Source organism: Oncorhynchus keta, chromosome 35 (genome assembly GCF_023373465.1).
Source record: "Oncorhynchus keta strain PuntledgeMale-10-30-2019 chromosome 35, Oket_V2, whole genome shotgun sequence".
Classification (NCBI taxonomy): Eukaryota; Metazoa; Chordata; class Actinopteri; order Salmoniformes; family Salmonidae; genus Oncorhynchus; species Oncorhynchus keta.
In genome coordinates this window covers 4596712-4616256 of record NC_068455.1, presented here as the reverse complement: position 1 = coordinate 4616256, position 19545 = coordinate 4596712, and the positions used below count along the sequence as shown (strand labels likewise).

The 19545-nt window shown below is 47.6% G+C and overlaps 1 pseudogene; it reads right to left on the bottom strand.

The window, feature by feature from the left end:
• LOC118383560 (papilin-like) overlaps positions 1 to 19545 on the bottom strand; it is a 78441-nt pseudogene that overhangs the window by 41358 nt on the left and 17538 nt on the right.

Sequence of the window (19545 nt, the reverse complement as noted above, 5' to 3'; positions counted from 1 at the left end):
ACACGTTTAGTTCACCCTTCTTCACCTGTAAATTTGCATAACATTACCAGTAATATATTCCAGTGGTCTGCTGAACATTGCTGATATTATTATACAGTCTTTACCAAACGTTATCCAGTCTTTACCAAACACTATACAGTCTTTACCAAACGTTATACAGTCATTACCAAACGTTATAAAGTTTTTACCAAACGTTATACAGTCTTTACCAAACGTTATACAGTCTTTACCAAACGTTATACAGTCTTTACCAAACGTTATACAGTCTTTACCAAACGTTATACAGTCATTACCAAACGTTATACAGTCATTACCAAACGTTATACAGTCTTTACCAAACGTTATACAGTCTTTACCAAACGCTATACAGTCTTTACCAAACGTTATACAGTCTTTACCAAACGTTATACAGTCATTACCAAACGTTATACAGTCTTTACCAAACGTTATACAGTCATTACCAAACGTTATACAGTCTTTACCAAACGTTATCCAGTCTTTACCAAACGTTATCCAGTCTTTACCAAACGTTATACAGTCTTTACCAAACGTTATCCAGTCTTTACCCAACGCTATACAGTCATTACCAAACATTATACAGTCTTTACCAAACGTTATACAGTCATTACCAAACGTTATACAGTCATTACCAAACGCTATACAGTCTTTACCAAACACTATACAGTCATTACCAAACGCTATACAGTCTTTACCAAACACTATACAGTCATTACCAAACGTTATACAGTTATTACCAAACGTTATACAGTTATTACCAAACGTTATACAGTCATTACCAAACGTTATACAGTCTTTACCAAACGTTATTACCAAACGTTATACAGTTATTACCAAACGTTATACAGTCTTTACCAAACGTTATTACCAAACGTTATACAGTTATTACCAAATGTTATACAGTCTTTACCAAACGTTATACAGTCTTTACCAAACGTTATACAGTCTTTACCAAACGTTATACAGTCTTTACCAAACTTTATACAGTCATTACCAAACGTTATACAGTCTTTACCAAACGTTATACAGTCTTTACCAAACGTTATACAGTCTTTACCAAACGTTATACAGTCTTTACCAAACGTTATACAGTCTTTACCAAACGTTATACAGTCATTACCAAACGTTATACAGTCTTTACCAAACGTTATACAGTCTTTACCAAACGTTATACAGTCATTACCAAACGTTATACAGTCATTACCAAACGTTATACAGTCATTACCAAACGTTATACAGTCATTACCAAACGTTATACAGTCTTTACCAAACGTTATACAGTCTTTACCAAACGTTATACAGTCTTTACCAAACGTTATACAGTCATTACCAAACGTTATACAGTCATTACCAAACGTTATACAGTCATTACCAAAGCGTTATACAGTCTTTACCAAACTCTATACAGTCTTTACCAAACGTTATACAGTCTTTACCAAACGTTATACAGTCTTTACCAAACGTTATACAGTCTTTACCAAACGTTATACAGTCATTACCAAACGTTATACAGTCTTTACCAAACTCTATACAGTCTTTACCAAACGTTATACAGTCATTACCAAAAGCTGTATAAAGCCCCGGCCCTCAGGCCCTCCTGACTCACCTCCATAGTACGGGAGCCATTTGTATCGTTTCCCCTGGAAGTCAGATCCATCAAACTGAGAACACTGCTCCTCTCTGAAGTCCCGAGATCCCTCTGGGCAGTCCTGAGTGATACACAGGGAGAGGTAATGGGGTAAGGGGTAATTAGAGGGGTAATTAGAAGTCATGGACATAGGCCGACAGAGAGTATATTACTGTATAACAACCTGTTGGCTCTTTCCTGTCAGTGATATGAACTGAACATAAAATAAATGGTTTATTCCCAAAGATTAACAACTGAGTCGTTTTGCCAATTCGGTGCCTTTGAAGTAGTGTAACCTGGTCACCTCATTTGAATATTTTGTCATAAAGAGGACATGTTCAACTTAATGTAAAGTAAGTAACTAATTAGTGCCAAATAAAATAACAGGGTTGACTGTGACAGGGTTGACTGTATCAGGGTTGACAGTGACAGGGTTGACAGTATCAGGGTTGACCGTAACAGGGTTGATCGTAACAGGGTTGACAGTGACAGGGTTGACCGTAACAGGGTTGATCGTAACAGGGTTGACAGTAACAGGGTTGACAGTAACAGGGTTGACAGTAACAGGGTTGACAGTAACAGGGTTGACAGTAACAGGGTTGACAGTAACAGGGTTGACCGTAACAGGGTTGACAGTAACAGGGTTGACCGTAACAGGGTTGACAGTAACAGGGTTGACCGTAACAGGGTTGACAGTAACAGGGTTGACAGTAACAGGGTTGACAGTAACAGGGTTGACCGTAACAGGGTTGACCGTAACAGGGTTGACCGTAACAGGGTTGACCGTAACAGGGTTGACGGTAACAGGGTTTACTGTAACAGGGTTGACCGTAACAGGGTTGACCGTAACAGGGTTGACCGTAACAGGGTTGACAGTAACATGGTTGACCGTAACATGGTTGACCGTAACAGGGTTGACCGTAACAGGGTTGACCGTAACAGGGTTGCCCGTAACAGGGTTGACAGTATCAGGGTTGACCGTAACAGGGTTGACCGTAACAGGGTTGACTGTAACATGGTTGACCGTAACAGGGTTGACCGTAACAGGGTTGACCGTAACAGGGTTGCCCGTAACAGGGTTGCCCGTAACAGGGTTGCCCGTATCAGGGTTGCCCGTATCAGGGTTGACAGTAACAGGGTTGACAGTAACAGGGTTGACAGTAACAGGGTTGACAGTAACAGGGTTGGCCGTAACAGGGACGTGTCAAAATGCAGAATGTTGAACTTTAGCAGATCTTTATTCATATATTTAAAAAAAAAAATATTTATTGAATTCTCCATGTGGTCTATATTAAATAATACTTTATTAAATATAAAGGGCTTTTAACAATTTCTACTTAAAATATCAAAAGGGATGAAATAGGCATTAATTTTGTGGAAAGATCCAAGTGCTCTGGAAGCTGTGAGAGAGCTACACCAACAGTAAGACTGAGAGAGAGCTACACCAACAGTAATAGACAGAGAGCTACACCAACAGTAATAGACTGAGAGAGAGCTACACCAACAGTAATAGACTGAGAGAGCTACACCAACAGTAATAGACTGAGAGAGAGCTACACCAATAGTAATAGACTGAGAGAGCTACACCAACAGTAATAGACTGAGAGAGAGCTACACCAACAGTAATAGACTGAGAGAGCTACACCAACAGTAATAGACTGAGAGAGAGCTACACCAACAGTAAGACAGAGAGAGTTACACCAACAGTAATATACTGAGAGAGAGCTACACCAACAGTAATAGACTGAGAGAGAGCTACACCAACAGTAATAGACAGAGAGAGAGTCACACCAACATTAATAGACTGAGAGAGAGCTACACCAACAGTAATAGACAGAGAGCTACACCAACAGTAATAGACAGAGAGCTACACCAACAGTAATAGACTGAGAGAGCGCTACACCAACAGTAATAGACTGAGAGAGAGCTACACCAACAGTAATAGACTGAGAGAGAGCTACACCAACAGTAATAGACAGAGAGAGAGTCACACCAACAGTAATAGACTGAGAGCTACACCAACATTAATAGACTGAGAGAGAGCTACACCAACAGTAATAGACTGAGAGAGAGCTACACCAACAGTAATAGACAGAGAGCTACACCAACAGTAATAGACTGAGAGAGCGCTACACCAACAGTAATAGACTGAGAGAGCGCTACACCAACAGTAATAGACTGAGAGAGAGCTACACCAACAGTAATAGACTGAGAGAGAGCTACACCAACAGTAATAGACAGAGAGAGCTACACCAACAGTAATAGACTGAGAGAGAGCTACACCAACAGTAATAGACAGAGAGAGCTACACCAACAGTAATAGACTGAGAGAGCTACACCAACAGTAATAGACAGAGAGAGAGCTACACCAACAGTAATAGACAGAGAGTTACACCAACAGTAATATACAGAGAGAGTTACACCAACAGTAATAGACAGAGAGAGCTACACCAACAGTAATAGACAGAGAGAGCTACACCAACAGTAATAGACAGAGAGAGCTACACCAACAGTAATAGACTGAGAGAGAGCTACACCAACAGTAATAGACAGAGAGAGCTACACCAACAGTAATATACAGAGAGAGAGCTACACCAACAGTAATAGACTGAGAGAGAGCTACACCAACAGTAATATACAGAGAGAGAGTTACACCAACAGTAATAGACTGAGAGAGAGCTACACAAACAGTAATAGACTGAGAGAGAGCTACACCAACAGTAATAGACAGAGAGAGAGCTACACCAACAGTAATAGACAGAGAGCGAGCTACACCAACAGTAATAGACAGAGCTACACCAACGGTAATAGACTGAGAGAGAGCTACACCAACAGTAATAGACAGAGAGAGCTACACCAACAGTAATAGACAGAGAGAGCTACACCAACATTAATAGACTGAGAGAGAGCTACACCAACATTAATAGACTGAGAGAGAGTTACACCAACAGTAATAGACTGAGAGAGAGCTACACCAACAGTAATAGACAGAGAGCGCTACACCAACAGTAATAGACTGAGAGAGAGCTACACCAACAGTAATAGACTGAGAGAGAGCTACACCAACAGTAATAGACAGAGAGAGAGTTACACCAACAGTAATATACTGAGTGAGAGCTACACCAACAGTAATAGACAGAGAGAGCTACACCAACAGTAATAGACTGAGAGAGAGCTACACCAACAGTAATAGACTGAGAGAGAGCTACACCAACATTAATAGACTGAGAGAGAGCTACACCAACATTAATACACAGTGGTCCTTCTGTGGCTCAGTTGGTAGAGCATGGCGCTTGTAACGCCAGGGTAGTGGGTTCAATTCCCGGGACCACCCATACGTAGAATGTATGCACACATGACTGTAAGTCGCTTTGGATAAAAGCGTCAGCTAAATGGCATATATTATTATTATATTATAATAGACTGAGAGAGAGTTACACCAACAGTAATAGACTGAGAGAGAGCTACACCAACAGTAATAGACTGAGAGCGCTACACCAACAGTAATAGACAGAGAGAGAGCTACACCAACAGTAATAGACTGAGAGAGAGCTACGCCAACAGTAATAGACAGAGAGGGAGTCACACCAACAGTAATAGACAGAGAGAGAGCTACACCAACAGTAATAGACAGACAGCTACACCAACAGTAATAGACTGAGAGAGAGCTACACCAACAGTAATAGACAGAGAGAGCTACACCAACAGTAATAGACAGAGAGAGAGCTACACCAACAGTAATAGACAGAGAGAGAGCTACACCAACAGTAATAGACTGAGAGAGCTACACCAACAGTAATAGACAGAGAGAGCTACACCAACAGGAAGACAGAGAGCTACACCAACAGTAATAGACAGAGAGCTACACCAACAGTAATAGACAGAGAGAGCTACACCAACAGTAATAGACTGAGAGAGAGCTACACCAACAGTAATAGACAGAGAGCTACACCAACAGTAATAGACTGAGAGAGAGAGCTACACCAACAGTAATAGACAGAGAGCTACACCAACAGTAATAGACAGAGAGAGCTACACCAACAGTAATAGACAGAGAGAGCTACACCAACAGGAAGACAGAGAGCTACACCAACAGTAATAGACAGAGAGCTACACCAACAGTAATAGACAGAGAGAGCTACACCAACAGTAATAGACTGAGAGAGAGCTACACCAACAGTAATAGACTGAGAGAGAGCTACACCAACAGTAATAGACTGAGAGAGAGAGCTACACCAACAGTAAGACAGAGAGAGCTACACCAACAGTAATAGACTGAGAGAGAGCTACACCAACAGTAATAGACTGAGAGCGTTACACCAACAGTAATAGACTGAGAGAGAGCTACACCAACAGTAATAGACTGAGAGAGAGCTACACCAACAGTAATAGACAGAGAGAGCTACACCAACAGTAATAGACTGAGAGAGTTACACCAACAGTAATAGACAGAGAGAGAGCTACACCAACAGTAATAGACTGAGAGAGAGCTACACCAACAGTAATAGACTGAGAGAGAGCTACACCAACAGTAATAGACTGAGAGAGAGCTACACCAACAGTAATAGACTGAGAGAGAGCTACACCAACAGTAATAGACAGAGAGAGAGTTGCACCAACAGTAATCGACTGAGAGAGAGCTACACCAACAGTAATCGACTGAGAGAGAGCTACACCAACAGTAATAGACAGAGAGAGAGCTACACCAACAGTAATAGACAGAGAGAGAGCTACACCAACAGTAATCGACTGAGAGAGAGCTACACCAAAAGTAATAGACAGAGAGAGAATTCCACCAAGATGAATAGTCAGTGAGAGAAGGTTTTGGGTCATTTTGCAACCCGAGCATGTTGTTTACCTGGATATTACAGGAGCTGTAGGACTTGTCTGGTCCACACAGTTATTCCCTCCGTCAGTCCTGTAACAGGGTCAGAGGTTATTCATGGTTTAAAGAAAGGATAAAGATTAGAGCTAATTCATCAGTAATCTGGTCCCAGATCTGTTCTGTCTTGCCAATACATGTTCGGCAAGACAACATCCTGGAACTTGGCAAAACAGCATAAACAGACCTGGGACCAGGCTACAATCAGTGGGCTCAGAGCTCCAAGGCGGAACTTTCCCCTAGCTACAGACCTAGGATCAGCTTCATCAACCCTAACCTCAACCTTAATCATTCGTGAGGGGGAAAAAAACTAAACTGACCCTGGATCAGCATTTGAGGGCAACTTCGCCCTCTTAACCGGGCTCAGAGCAGAGATAATTACACGATGAAGATAATGTAGTCATTAAGGCTGACCTTTCACCTACATCAGTACACAGGAAGGCTGCAGGCAGTGAATGTTCACGCCAAGTGACACCCTATTCCCTACGTAGTGCACTACTTTCAACCACAGCTCTATGGGTCATGGTCAAAAGTAGTGCCCTATAAAAGAAATAGGGTACCATTTGGTACACAGTCCCCCCTATAAGAGCTTTGGCTTCCTGCAGTATGTACAGCAGAGGAGGCTGGTGGGAGGAGCTATAGGAGGACAGGCTCGTTGTAATGGCTGGAATGGAATAAATGGAACTTGTGTCAAACGAAAAGCAGAAACCACACGTTTGACCCGTTCCGTTGATTCCGTTCCAGCCATTACATGGAGCCTGTCCTCCTATATCTCCTCCCACCAGCCTCCCTGATGTACAGGAAGTATAGGGTGAAGCAGCCCCTCCACTCTGATCCTGGGTCAGTTTTTTTCCACTCATGGTTAAAGTCCTCTTCCAGTCTCCTTTTTCACCTTTTTAATTAAAAAAAAATATTTTTTTATTTAAGTTTTAACAATAGCTATTGCACAGAAACATAAGATGTAGTTTATACACCCCCACCCAACATCCTACCCCCTTAATGCCTCTGATCAGACCTAACTCATTAAGTGGGTAGTTGGGTATTGGTCTGCAATTATATGAGGGGACCCTACAAATTCTTACAAATCCATTCATTTTCACCTCATTTATCACTTGATTTACTTAACAAAAGGCACATCTCAATAGGTGGACCAGGTATAACATGCACAAGTCGGGGGGGTCTCCTTTATTGTTCCCGCAAGCATTGGGATGACATCACATCAGACCATCAGTCCAACTCCTTGAATGTCCAACCACCTTGAATGTCCAACCACCTTGAATGTCCAATCTCCTTCAATGTCCCATCTCCTATCTCCTTCAATGTCCAACCTCCTTGAATGTCCAATCTCCTTGAATGTCCAATCTCCTTGAATGTCCAATCTCCTTGAATGTCCCATCTCCTTCAATGTCCAACCTCCTTCAATGTCCCATCTCCTTGAATGTCCAAACTCCTTGAATGTCCAATCTCCTTGAATGTCCAATCTCCTTGAATGTCCAATCTCCTTGAATGTCCAACCTCCTTGAATGTCCCATCTCCTTCAATGTCCAATCTCCTTCAATGTCCAATCTCCTTCAATGTCCAATCTCCTTCAATGTCCAATCTCCTTCAATGTCCAATCTCCTTCAATGTCCAACCTCCTTCAATGTCCAATCTCCTTGAATGTCCAATCTCCTTGAATGTCCAATCTCCTTCAATGTCCAACCTCCTTCAATGTCCAACCTCCTTGAATGTCCAACCTCCTTCAATGTCCCATCTCCTTCAATGTCCCATCTCCTTGAATGTCCAATCTCCTTGAATGTCCAATCTCCTTGAATGTCCAATCTCCTTGAATGTCCAATCTCCTTACATGTCCCATCTCCTTGAAGTGTGCAGTTGTCTAATGTGATGTTAGAAACATATTTGTTTACCCTTTAGTGTGTTTACGTGACTCTATTTATACTTGAGGAAAAAGTTCAAAAATCACTGGATGACATCTGGAGGATAGGGGTTAGGGGGAAGGAAGCTAATCCTAGATCTGCACCAAAGGGAAATTCCTGTGGCCCACAAGTTGGTGTTGGTAAGGTGTTGGTAAGAGCTGGTATTCAGAGGGTGGTGTTGGTAAGAGCTGGTATTCAGAGGGTGGTGTTGGTAAGAGCTGGTATTCAGAGGGTGGTGTTGGTAAGAGCTGGTATTCAGAGGGTGGTGTTGGTAAGAGCTGGTATTCAGAGGTTGGTGTTGGTAAGAGCTGGTATTCAGAGGGTGGTGTTGGTAAGAGCTGGTATTCAGAGGGTGGTGTTGGTAAGAGCTGGTATTCAGAGGGTGGTGTTGGTAAGAGCTGGTATTCATAGGGTGGTGTTGGTAAGAGCTGGTATTCATAGGGTGGTGTTGGTAAGAGCTGGTATTCATAGGGTGGTGTTGGTAAGAGCTGGTATTCATAGGGTGGTGTTGGTAAGAGCTTTCCCTCCAGACCTGTGTTCTATCAATAACAAGGTGTTTAGCCAGGCTTGTTATGCCTGAGACTAAATACCAGACATGTCCCATCTTTATGATTCCACGAGTAAGAGCCTGAAGCTGGAACGCGTAAGAGAGGAGGAAAAGGGGGATACCTAGTCAGTTGTACAACTGAATGCATTCAACTGAAATGTGTCTTGCGCATTTAACCCAACCCCTCTGAATCAGAGAGGTGCGGGGGGCTGCCATTATCGACATCCACGTCGTCGGCGCCCGGGGTGCAGTGGGTTAACTGCCTTGCTCAGGGAACAGTGGGTTAACTGCCTTGCTCAGGGAACAGTGGGTTAACTGCCTTGTTCAGGGGAACAGTGGGTTAACTGCCCTGCTCAGGGGAACAGTGGGTTAACTGCCTTGCTCAGGGGCAGAACAACAGATTTTTACCTTGTCAGCTCGGAGATTTAATCCAGCAACCTTCCGGTTACTGGCCCAATGCTCTAACCACTAGGCTAGTGTTATGCCTCCATGATGAGTTCAATCCTGAAGCTGAGGGAGGGTAAGGCTGGTCAACAGTAGAGCTCAATGATCCCTGGTCAACAGTAGAGCTCTAATGGCCCTGGTCAACAGTAGAGCTCTAATGGCCCTGGTCAACAGTAGAGCTCAATGATCCCTGGTCAACAGTAGAGCTTTAATGGCCCTGGTCAACAGTAGAGCTCTAATGGCCCTGGTCAACAGTAGAGCTCAATGATCCCTGGTCAACAGTAGAGCTCTAATGGCCCTGGTCAACAGTAGAGCTCTAATGGCCCTGGTCAACAGTAGAGCTCAATGATCCCTGGTCAACAGTAGAGCTTGTATGGCCCTGGTCAACAGTAGAGCTCTAATGGCCCTGGTCAACAGTAGAGTTCTATGATCCCTGGCCAACAGTAGAGCCCTATGGTCCCTGGTCAACAGTAGAGCTCTATGATCCCTGGACAACAGTAGAGCATTATAATCCCTGGTCGACAGTAGAGCTCTATGGGCCCTGGTCAACAGTAGAGCTCTATGATCCCTGGTCAACAGTAGAGCTCTTATGGCCGTGGTCAACAGTAGAGCTCTATGACCCCTGGTCAACAGTAGAGCCCTATGACCCCTGGTCAACAGTAGAGCTCGATGGGCCCTGGTCAACAGTAGAGCTCTATGACCCCTGGTCAACAGTAGAGCATTATAATCCCTGGTCGACAGTAGAGCTCTATGGTCCCTGGTCAACAGTAGAGCTCTATGATCCCTGGTCAACAGTAGAGCCCTATGAGCCATGGTCAACAGTAGAGCTCTATGATCCATGGTCAACAGTAGAGCTCTATGGGTCCTGGTCGAGTAGAGCTCCATTGGCCCTGGTCAACAGTAGAGCTCTATGGGTCCTGGTCGACAGTAGAGCTCTATGATCCCTGGTCAACAGTAGAGCTCTATGAATCCTGGTCAACAGTAGAGCCCTATGGGCCCTGGTCAACAGTAGAGCCCTATGGGCCCTGGTCGACAGTAGAGCTCTATGATCCCTTGTCAACAGTAGAGCCCTATGGGCCCTGGTCGACAGTAGAGCTCTATGATCCCTGGTCAACAGTAGAGCTCTATGATCCCTGGTCAACAGTAGAGCCTATGATCCCTGGTCAACAGTAGAGCCCTATGATCCCTGGTCAACAGTAGAGCCCTATGATCCCTGGTCAACAGTAGAGCTCTTATGGCCCTGGTCAACAGTAGAGCTCTATGACCCCTGGTCAACAGTAGAGCCCTATGACCCCTGGTCAACAGTAGAGCTCTATGGGCCCTGGTCAACAGTAGAGCTCTATGATCCCTGGTCAACAGTAGAGCCCTATGACCCCTGGTCAACAGTAGAGCATTATAATCCCTGGTCGACAGTAGAGCTCTATGGGCCCTGGTCAACAGTAGAGCTCTATGATCCCTGGTCAACAGTAGAGCCCTATGAGCCATGGTCAACAGTAGAGCTCTATGATCCATGGTCAACAGTAGAGCTCTATGGGTCCTGGTCGAGAGTAGAGCTCTATTGGCCCTGGTCAACAGTAGAGCTCTATGGGTCCTGGTCGACAGTAGAGCTCTATGATCCCTGGTCAACAGTAGAGCTCTATGATCCCTGGTCAACAGTAGAGCCCTATGAGCCATGGTCAACAGTAGAGCTCTATGATCCATGGTCAACAGTAGAGCTCTATGGGTCCTGGTCGAGAGTAGAGCTCTATTGGCCCTGGTCAACAGTAGAGCTCTATGGGTCCTGGTCAACAGTAGAGCTCTATGATCCCTGGCCAACAGTAGAGCTCTATGGGTCCTGGTTAACAGTAGAGCTCTATGATCCCTGGTCAACAGTAGAGCACTATGGGCCCTGGCCAACAGTAGAGCTCTATGATCCCTGGTCAACAGTAGAGCCCTATGATCCCTGGTCAAAGTAGAGCCCTATGGGCCCTGGTCTAAAGTAGGCTCTAATGGCCCTGGTCAACAGTAGAGCTCTATGATCCCTGGCCAACAGTAGAGCCCTATGGTCCCTGGTCAACAGTAGAGCTCTATGATCCCTTGTCAACAGTAGAGCCCTATGGGCCCTGGTCGACAGTAGAGCTCTATGATCCCTGGTCAACAGTAGAGCTCTAATGGCCCTGGTCAACAGTAGAGTTCTATGATCCCTGGCCAACAGTAGAGCCCTATGGTCCCTGGTCAACAGTAGAGCCCTATGATCCCTGGACAACAGTAGAGCCCTATGGGCCCTGGTCGACAGTAGAGCTCTATGATCCCTGGTCAACAGTAGAGCTCTATGATCCCTGGACAACAGTAGAGCCCTATGGGCCCTGGTCGACAGTAGAGCTCTATGATCCCTGGTCAACAGTAGAGCTCTATGATCCCTGGTCAACAGTAGAGCCCTATGATCCCTGGTCAAAAGTAGGGCACTAAACAGGGAATATGGAGGCATTTGGGACGTATCCTAAGTGTTATTCACTTCACCCAGGCTCAGACTACACTCCTCCTCCTCCCTTTCTGTTTGAACAACATGGTAACTGTCGGCAACACGGTAACTGTCGGCAACACGGTAACTGTCGGCAACACGGTATCTGTCGGCAACATGGTAACTGTCGGCAACACGGTAACTGTCGGCAACACGGTAACTGTCGGCAACACGGTAACTGGTATCTGTGAAGGGAACATTAACGCATACTGTAATAGGGTGCAGGAGGAGTTCAAGTCAAAAGAGTGATGTGGTCTAATAATTGAAGATAGGTACTGGACAGGCTGACTAATGTTCCTGACGAGACACAACACAACAGACCAGGTGGACAGTAGCCTCAGGAAGTAGCAATGCACCAGCTTGGGGAGTCAGGTATCACGGAGGCTGGGTGTACCAGTTGCGGGAGGCAGGTAGCATGGAGGCTGGACTGGGTGTACCAGCTGGGGGGAGGCAGGTAGCACGGAGGCTGGACTGTGTGTACCAGTTGGGGGAGGCAGGTAGCTGGCTAATTGACTGTCTGGCTGGCTAACTGACTGTCTGGCTGGCTGGCTAACTGACTGTCTGGCGTGTAACGGGGTAGAGCAGCATTTGGGCGTGTTAGACTAACAGGGACAGCGTTAATGATTCAACAGGCAGAGAGTATTTCATGGTAGCCATGGGTGCTAAGGGCGTGGATGGAGACAAAGGTACAATATACTTTTCCCTGTACAGTGATACAAAGCTCTCTCTGTCTCATGTGCCAAATCACAGACTTCTATATCCATGTCCCTTCAACTGACAGTAAATTAAATGGACTTGACTCCACTGTCAAGGCATTTGTCTAATTTCTGTTACAAAATGTGAAATGAAAATACCCAATGACATCAGTGTAGCTGTGCTTCAGCACGTTTAGGAAGCCATTTCTGTTTGAATAAATTCCTCCTAACTGAGATCTAGCAGACTCAGCCTTCAGCCAAGTGCCCGCAGACACAGCCTTCAGCCCAGTGCCCTCAGACACAGCCTTCGGCCCAGTGCCCTCAGACACAGCCTTCGGCCCAGTGCCCACAGACACAGCCTTCAGCCCAGTGCCTCAGACACAGCCTTCAGCCCAGTGCCCTCAGACACAGCCTTCGGCCCAGTGCCCTCAGACACAGCCTTCGGCCCAGTGCCCTCAGACACAGCCTTCAGCCCAGTGCCCTCAGACACAGCCTTCAGCCCAGTGCCCTCAGACACAGCCTTCAGCCCAGTGCCCACAGACCCAGCCTTCAGCCCAGTGCCCACAGACCCAGCCTTCAGCCCAGTGCCCACCGACCCAGCCTTCAGCCCAGTGCCCACCGACCCAGCCTTCAGCCCAGTGCCCACCGACCCAGCCTTCAGCCCATCGGCCCAGTGCCCACAGACCCAGCCTTCAGCCCATCGGCCCAGTGCCCACCGACCCAGCCTTCAGCCCATCGGCCCAGTGCCCACAGACCCAGCCTTCAGCCCATCGGCCCAGTGCCCACAGACCCAGCCTTCAGCCCAGTGCCCACAGACCCAGCCTTCAGCCCAGTGCCCACAGACCCAGCCTTCAGCCCAGTGCCCACAGACCCAGCCTTCAGCCCAGTGCCCACAGACCCAGCCTTCAGCCCAGTGCCCACAGACCCAGCCTTCAGCCCAGTGCCCACAGACCCAGCCTTCAGCCCAGTGCCCACAGACCCAGCCTTCAGCCCAGTGCCCACAGACCCAGCCTTCAGCCCAGTGCCCACAGACCCAGCCTTCAGCCCAGTGCCCACAGACCCAGCCTTCAGCCCAGTGCCCACAGACCCAGCCTTCAGCCCAGTGCCCACAGACCCAGCCTTCAGCCCAGTGCCCACAGACCCAGCCTTCAGCCCAGTGCCCACAGACCCAGCCTTCAGCCCAGTGCCCACCCTTCAGCCCAGTGCCCACCCTTCAGCCCAGTGCCCACCCTTCAGCCCAGTGCCCACAGACCCAGCCTTCAGCCCAGTGCCCACAGACCCAGCCTTCAGCCCTTCAGCCCAGTGCCCACAGACCCAGCCTTCAGCCCTTCAGCCCATCGGCCCAGTGCCCACAGACCCAGCCTTCAGCCCAGTGCCCACAGACCCAGCCTTCAGCCCAGTGCCCTCAGACCCAGCCTTCAGCCCAGTGCCCACAGACCCAGCCTTCAGCCCAGTGCCCACAGACCCAGCCTTCAGCCCAGTGCCCACAGACCCAGCCTTCAGCCCAGTGCCCACAGACCCAGCCTTCAGCCCAGTGCCCACAGACCCAGCCTTCAGCCCAACGCCCACAGACCCAGCCTTCAGCCCAGTGCCCACAGACCCAGCCTTCAGCCTTCAGCCCACAGACCCAGCCTTCAGCCCACAGACCCAGCCTTCAGCCCACAGACCCAGCCTTCAGCCCACAGACCCAGCCTTCAGCCCACAGACCCAGCCTTCAGCCCAGTGCCCACAGACCCAGCCTTCAGCCCACAGACCCAGCCTTCAGCCCAGTGCCCACAGACCCAGCCTTCAGCCCAGTGCCCACAGCCCAGTCAGCCCAGTGCCCACCGACCCAGCCTTCAGACCCAGCCTTCAGCCCAGTGCCCACAGACCCAGCCTTCAGCCCAGTGCCCACAGACCCAGCCTTCAGCCCTTCAGCCCAGTGCCCACAGACCCAGCCTTCAGCCCACAGACCCAGCCTTCAGCCCACAGACCCAGCCTTCAGCCCACAGACCCAGCCTTCAGCCCACAGACCCAGCCTTCAGCCCACAGACCCAGCCCCACAGACCCAGCCTTCAGCCCACAGACCCAGTGCCCACAGACCCAGCCTTCAGCCCTTCAGCCCTGGAAAAACACTTTCAGCTTTGAGCCTGTTTCTTTACCAACCTCAAGCTGCCATCACTAAATCGTATTGAAAAAGTTGCTGCTGACTAACATTTGTGGCGATTTGCGATAGCAGCATAAATATCTGATTTGTCTGTGTCTGCCGGGCAGTATAGATCACTGCAGGGAAACGGGAAGGAACTATGAAGAACAAAGTCAAAGACACTCATATACAACCAAACTCCTTAGGAAGGATTTGGGGTGTAGTGACCCCCAGGGGGATGACATGTCATGTAAGACTCCTTGAGTCTGTACCTCCTCATCCAGTCAGAATGGGAGACTACACGATCATCCGGCTGTACATGGGGAGACATGTACTTTACTTTCTCTTCATAATATTATCAGGTGCAAGAGGGAACAAGCAGGCTGGATTCCAACTATATGATTTATGGACAAAGCGCTTAGCTTAGCTCTATCCCTCCCCTCTCTCCATTGCTCCTCTCTCTCTCCTGTATAATCAACCCCCAGCACAACAAGCCACAAATATAGATTCCTTTCAACACACGCACAAGAACACACACTCAACCACCGCTAGCTAAATCTGTCAAGAACACACACTAAGCCACTGCTAGAAAAACCTGTCAAGAAGGAAAGACGCTGTATAATTGGTTCCCAACGAGTGTTGCTGTAACACAGTAATAAGTTCCCTTTTCATCTTCTGTTGGCTTCGCAGCACGCTGAGGTGTAGAAGGCAACACCCAACATAAAGATAGAGATCCTATTCAAAGTTAAACTGCCACTCCCTACAATCAAATATGACACGGACAGAGATGGCCGCCTCGCTACGCGTTCTTAGGAAACTACGCAGTATTTTGTTTTTAATGTATTATTTCTTACCGTTACCCCAGTAAATCTTAAGTCTTATTACATACAGCCGGGAAGAACTATTGGATATAAGAGTGTCAACTGACCAACATTACGGTCAGAATACGACTTTCCCAAAGCAGATCCTCTTTTCGAACCACCACCTCAGGAAAAATGATCTAATTCCCAGTAGCAGAAGGGATAGAGGGAGTGGCCTTCTGGTCAGGCTCCGTAGACGTGCACATCGCTCCCAAGAATACTACTTGCCAATGTCCCGTCTCCTGACAACAAGGTGGACGAAATTAGAGCCAAAGGGTTTGCCTTCCAGAGAGGCATCAGAGATTGTAACGTTCTCTGGTTCACGGAAACGTGGCTCTCTCGGGATACGTTGTCGAAATCGGTTCAGCCACCGGGCTTCTCCATTCATGGCGCTGACAGAGATAAACACCTCACTGGGAAGAGGAAGGGTGGGGGGTATATGCTTCATGATTAATGACTCATGGTGTAATCATAACAACATACAGGAACTCAAGTCCTTCTGCTCACCCGACCTAGAATTGCTTACAATCAAATGTCGGCCATTTTACCTACCAAGAGAATTCCTTGTCAGTTATAGTCACAGATGTGTACATTCCCCCTCAAGCGAACACCACGACGGCCCTCAAGAAACTTCACTGGACTCTAAAACTGGAAACCATATATCTGGAGGCTGCATTTATTGTAGCTGGGGATTTTAACAGGGGCAAATTTGAGAACAAGGCTACCTAAATTCTATCAGCATATTGATTGCACGACTCGCAGGGCTAATACTCACGATCACTGCTACTCTTAACTTCTGCGACACATACAAAGCCCTCCCTTCAGCAAATCCGACCACAACGCCATCTTGCTCTTTCTGTCTTATAGGCAGAAACTCAAACAGGATGTACCAGTGACGAACCATTCACCTCTGGTCTGACCAATCAGAAGCCACGCTTCAAGATTGTTTTGATGACGAGACTGGGATTATGTTCGGTCAGCCTCAGAGAACAACATTGACCTATACGCTGACTCGTGAGTGCGTTTATTAAGAAGTGCAATGGAGATGTTGTACCCACTGTGACTATTAAATCCTACCCTAACCACCAGAAACCGTGGATGGATGGCGGCATTCGCACAAAACTGAAAATGCGATCCACCGCATTTAACCATGCAAAGACTGGGAATATGGCTGAATATAAACAGTGTAGTTATTCCTCCGCAAGGCAATCAAACAAGCGAAATGTCAGTACAGGGACAAAGTGGAGTCGCAACTCAACAGCTCAGACATGAGAGGTATGTGGCAGGGTATAAAGGAAATCACGGACTACAAAAACAAAAACAGCCACGTCACAGACACCAAAGTCACGCTCCAGACAAACTAAACACCTTCTTTGCACGTTTTGAGGATAATACAGTGCCACCGTCGCTTGCCCGCTAACAAGGACTGGGGCCCACCCCTCTCCTTCTCCGTGGCTGACGGAGTAAGACATTTAAACGTGTTAAACCTCACAAGGCTGTTGGCCCAAACGGCATCCCTAGCCGTGTCCTCAGAGCATGCGCTGGTGTGTTTACGGACATATTCAATCTCTCTCCCTATCCCAGTCTGTTGCTTCAAAATGGCTACCGTTTTTCCCAAGAAAACAAAGATAACTGAATGACTATCGCCCCGTTATTTCTGTCATAATGAGGTGCTTTGATCATATCACCTCCACCTCCACCTTACCGGCCACCCTAGACCCACTTCAGTTTGCATACTGCCCCAAAAGGTCCACAGATGACGCAATCACCATCACACTGCACATCTCTAACACTTACAGCGGGGCAAAATTTTATAAAATACTTTTTATAAATACTTATTTTCCACCGTAATTTGGAAATAAATTCATAAAAATCCTACAATGTGATTTTCTGAGAATTTTTTTTTAAATAATTTTGTCTGTCATAGTTGAAGTGTACCTATGATGAAAATTACAGGCCTCTCTCATCTTTTTAAGTGGGAGAACTTGCACAATTGGTGGATGTCTAAATACGTTTTTGCCCCACTGTATGTAAGAATGCTGTTCATTGACTCTGCATTCAACACCATAGTACCTCCAAGCTCATCATCCAGCTGGAGGCCCTGGGTCTTAACCCGGCCTGTGAAACTGGGTCTTAACCCCGCCCTGTGAAACTGGGTCTTAACCCCGCCCTGTGAAACTGGGTCCTGGACTTTCTGATGGGCCGCCCCAGGTGGTGAAGGTAGAAAACAACATCGCCACTTTGCTGACCCTCAACACTGGTGGCCCCACAAGGGTGTGTGCTCAGCCCTCTCCTGTTACTATGTGTTCACCGCGACTGTTTGGCCACGCTCCAACTCAATCAGCAAGTTTGCAGACGACACAACAGTAGTGGGCTTGATCACCAACAACGACAAGACAGCCTACAGAGAGGAGGTGAGGGCGGTGGCAGGAAAACAACCTTGCACAAAACAAAGGAGATGATCGTGGACTTCAGGAAACAGCAGAGGGAGCACCCCCCTATCCACATCGATGGGACCGCAGTGGAGAAGGTGGAACGTTTAAGTTTCTGGGTGTACATCACAGACAAACTGAGACAGTGTGGTGAAGAAGGCGCAACAGCACCTCTGCAACCTCAGGAGGCTGAAGAAACTTGGCTTGTCACCCAAAACCCTGACGAACTTTTACAGATGCACAATCAAGAGCATCCTGTCGGGCTGTATCACAGCCTGGTACGGCAACTGCTCCGCCCATAACCGCCAGGCTCTCCAGAGGGCGGTGCGGTCTGCACAACGCATCACCAGGGGCAACTACCTGCCCTCCATGACACATACAGCACCTGATGTCACAGGAAGGCCAAAAGATCATCAAGGACAACAACCACCCGGAGCCACTGCCTGTTCACCCGCTACCATCCAGAAGGCGAGGTCAGTACAGGTGCAAAACTCGACCGAGAGATTGAAAAACAGCTTCTTTTCTCAAGGCCATCAGACTGTTAAACAGCCATCACTAACTCAGAGACGTGCTGCCTACACTGAGACCCAATCACCACCATAGTGCCCTCCAAGCTCGTCATCAAGCTCGAGACCCTGGGTCTCGACTCCCGCCCTGTGCAACTGGGTACTGGACTTCCTGACGGGCCGACCCCAGGTGGTGAGGGTAGGCAACAACATCTCCACCCCGCTGATCCTCAACACTGGGGGCCTCACAAGGGTGCGTTCTGAGCCCCTCCTGTACTCCCTGTTCACCCACGACTGTGTGTGGCCATGCACGCCTCCAACTCAATCATCAAGTTTGCGGACGACACAACAGTGGTAGGCTTGATTACCAACAACGACGAGATGGCCTACAGGGAGGAGGTGTGGGCCCCGGAGTGTGGTGTCAGGAAAATAACCTCACACTCAACATCAACAAAACAAAGGAGATGATTGTGGACTTTAGGAAACAGCAGAGGGAACACCCCCTATCCACATCGATGGAACAGTAGTGGAGAGGATAGTAAGTTTTAAGTTCCTCGGCGTACACATCACAGACAAACTGAATTGGTCCACCCACACAGACAGCATCGTGAAGAAGGCGCAGCAGCACCTCTTCAACCTCAGGAGGCTGAAGAAATTCGGCTTGTCACCAAAAGCACTCACAAACTTCTACAGATGCACAATCGAGAGCATCCTGTCGGGCTGTATCACCGCCTGTCATCATCTGCACAACGATCACCGGGGGCCAACTACCTGCGCTCCAGGACACCTACACCACCCGATGTCACAGGAAGGCCATAAAGATCATCAAGGACAACAACCACCGAGCCACTGCCTGTTCACCCCGCTATCATCCAGAAGGCAAGGTCAGTACAGGTGCATCAAAGCTGGGACCGAGAGACTGAAAAACAGCTTCTATCTCAAGGCCATCAGACTGTTAAACAGCCACCACTAACATTGAGCGGCTGCTGCCAA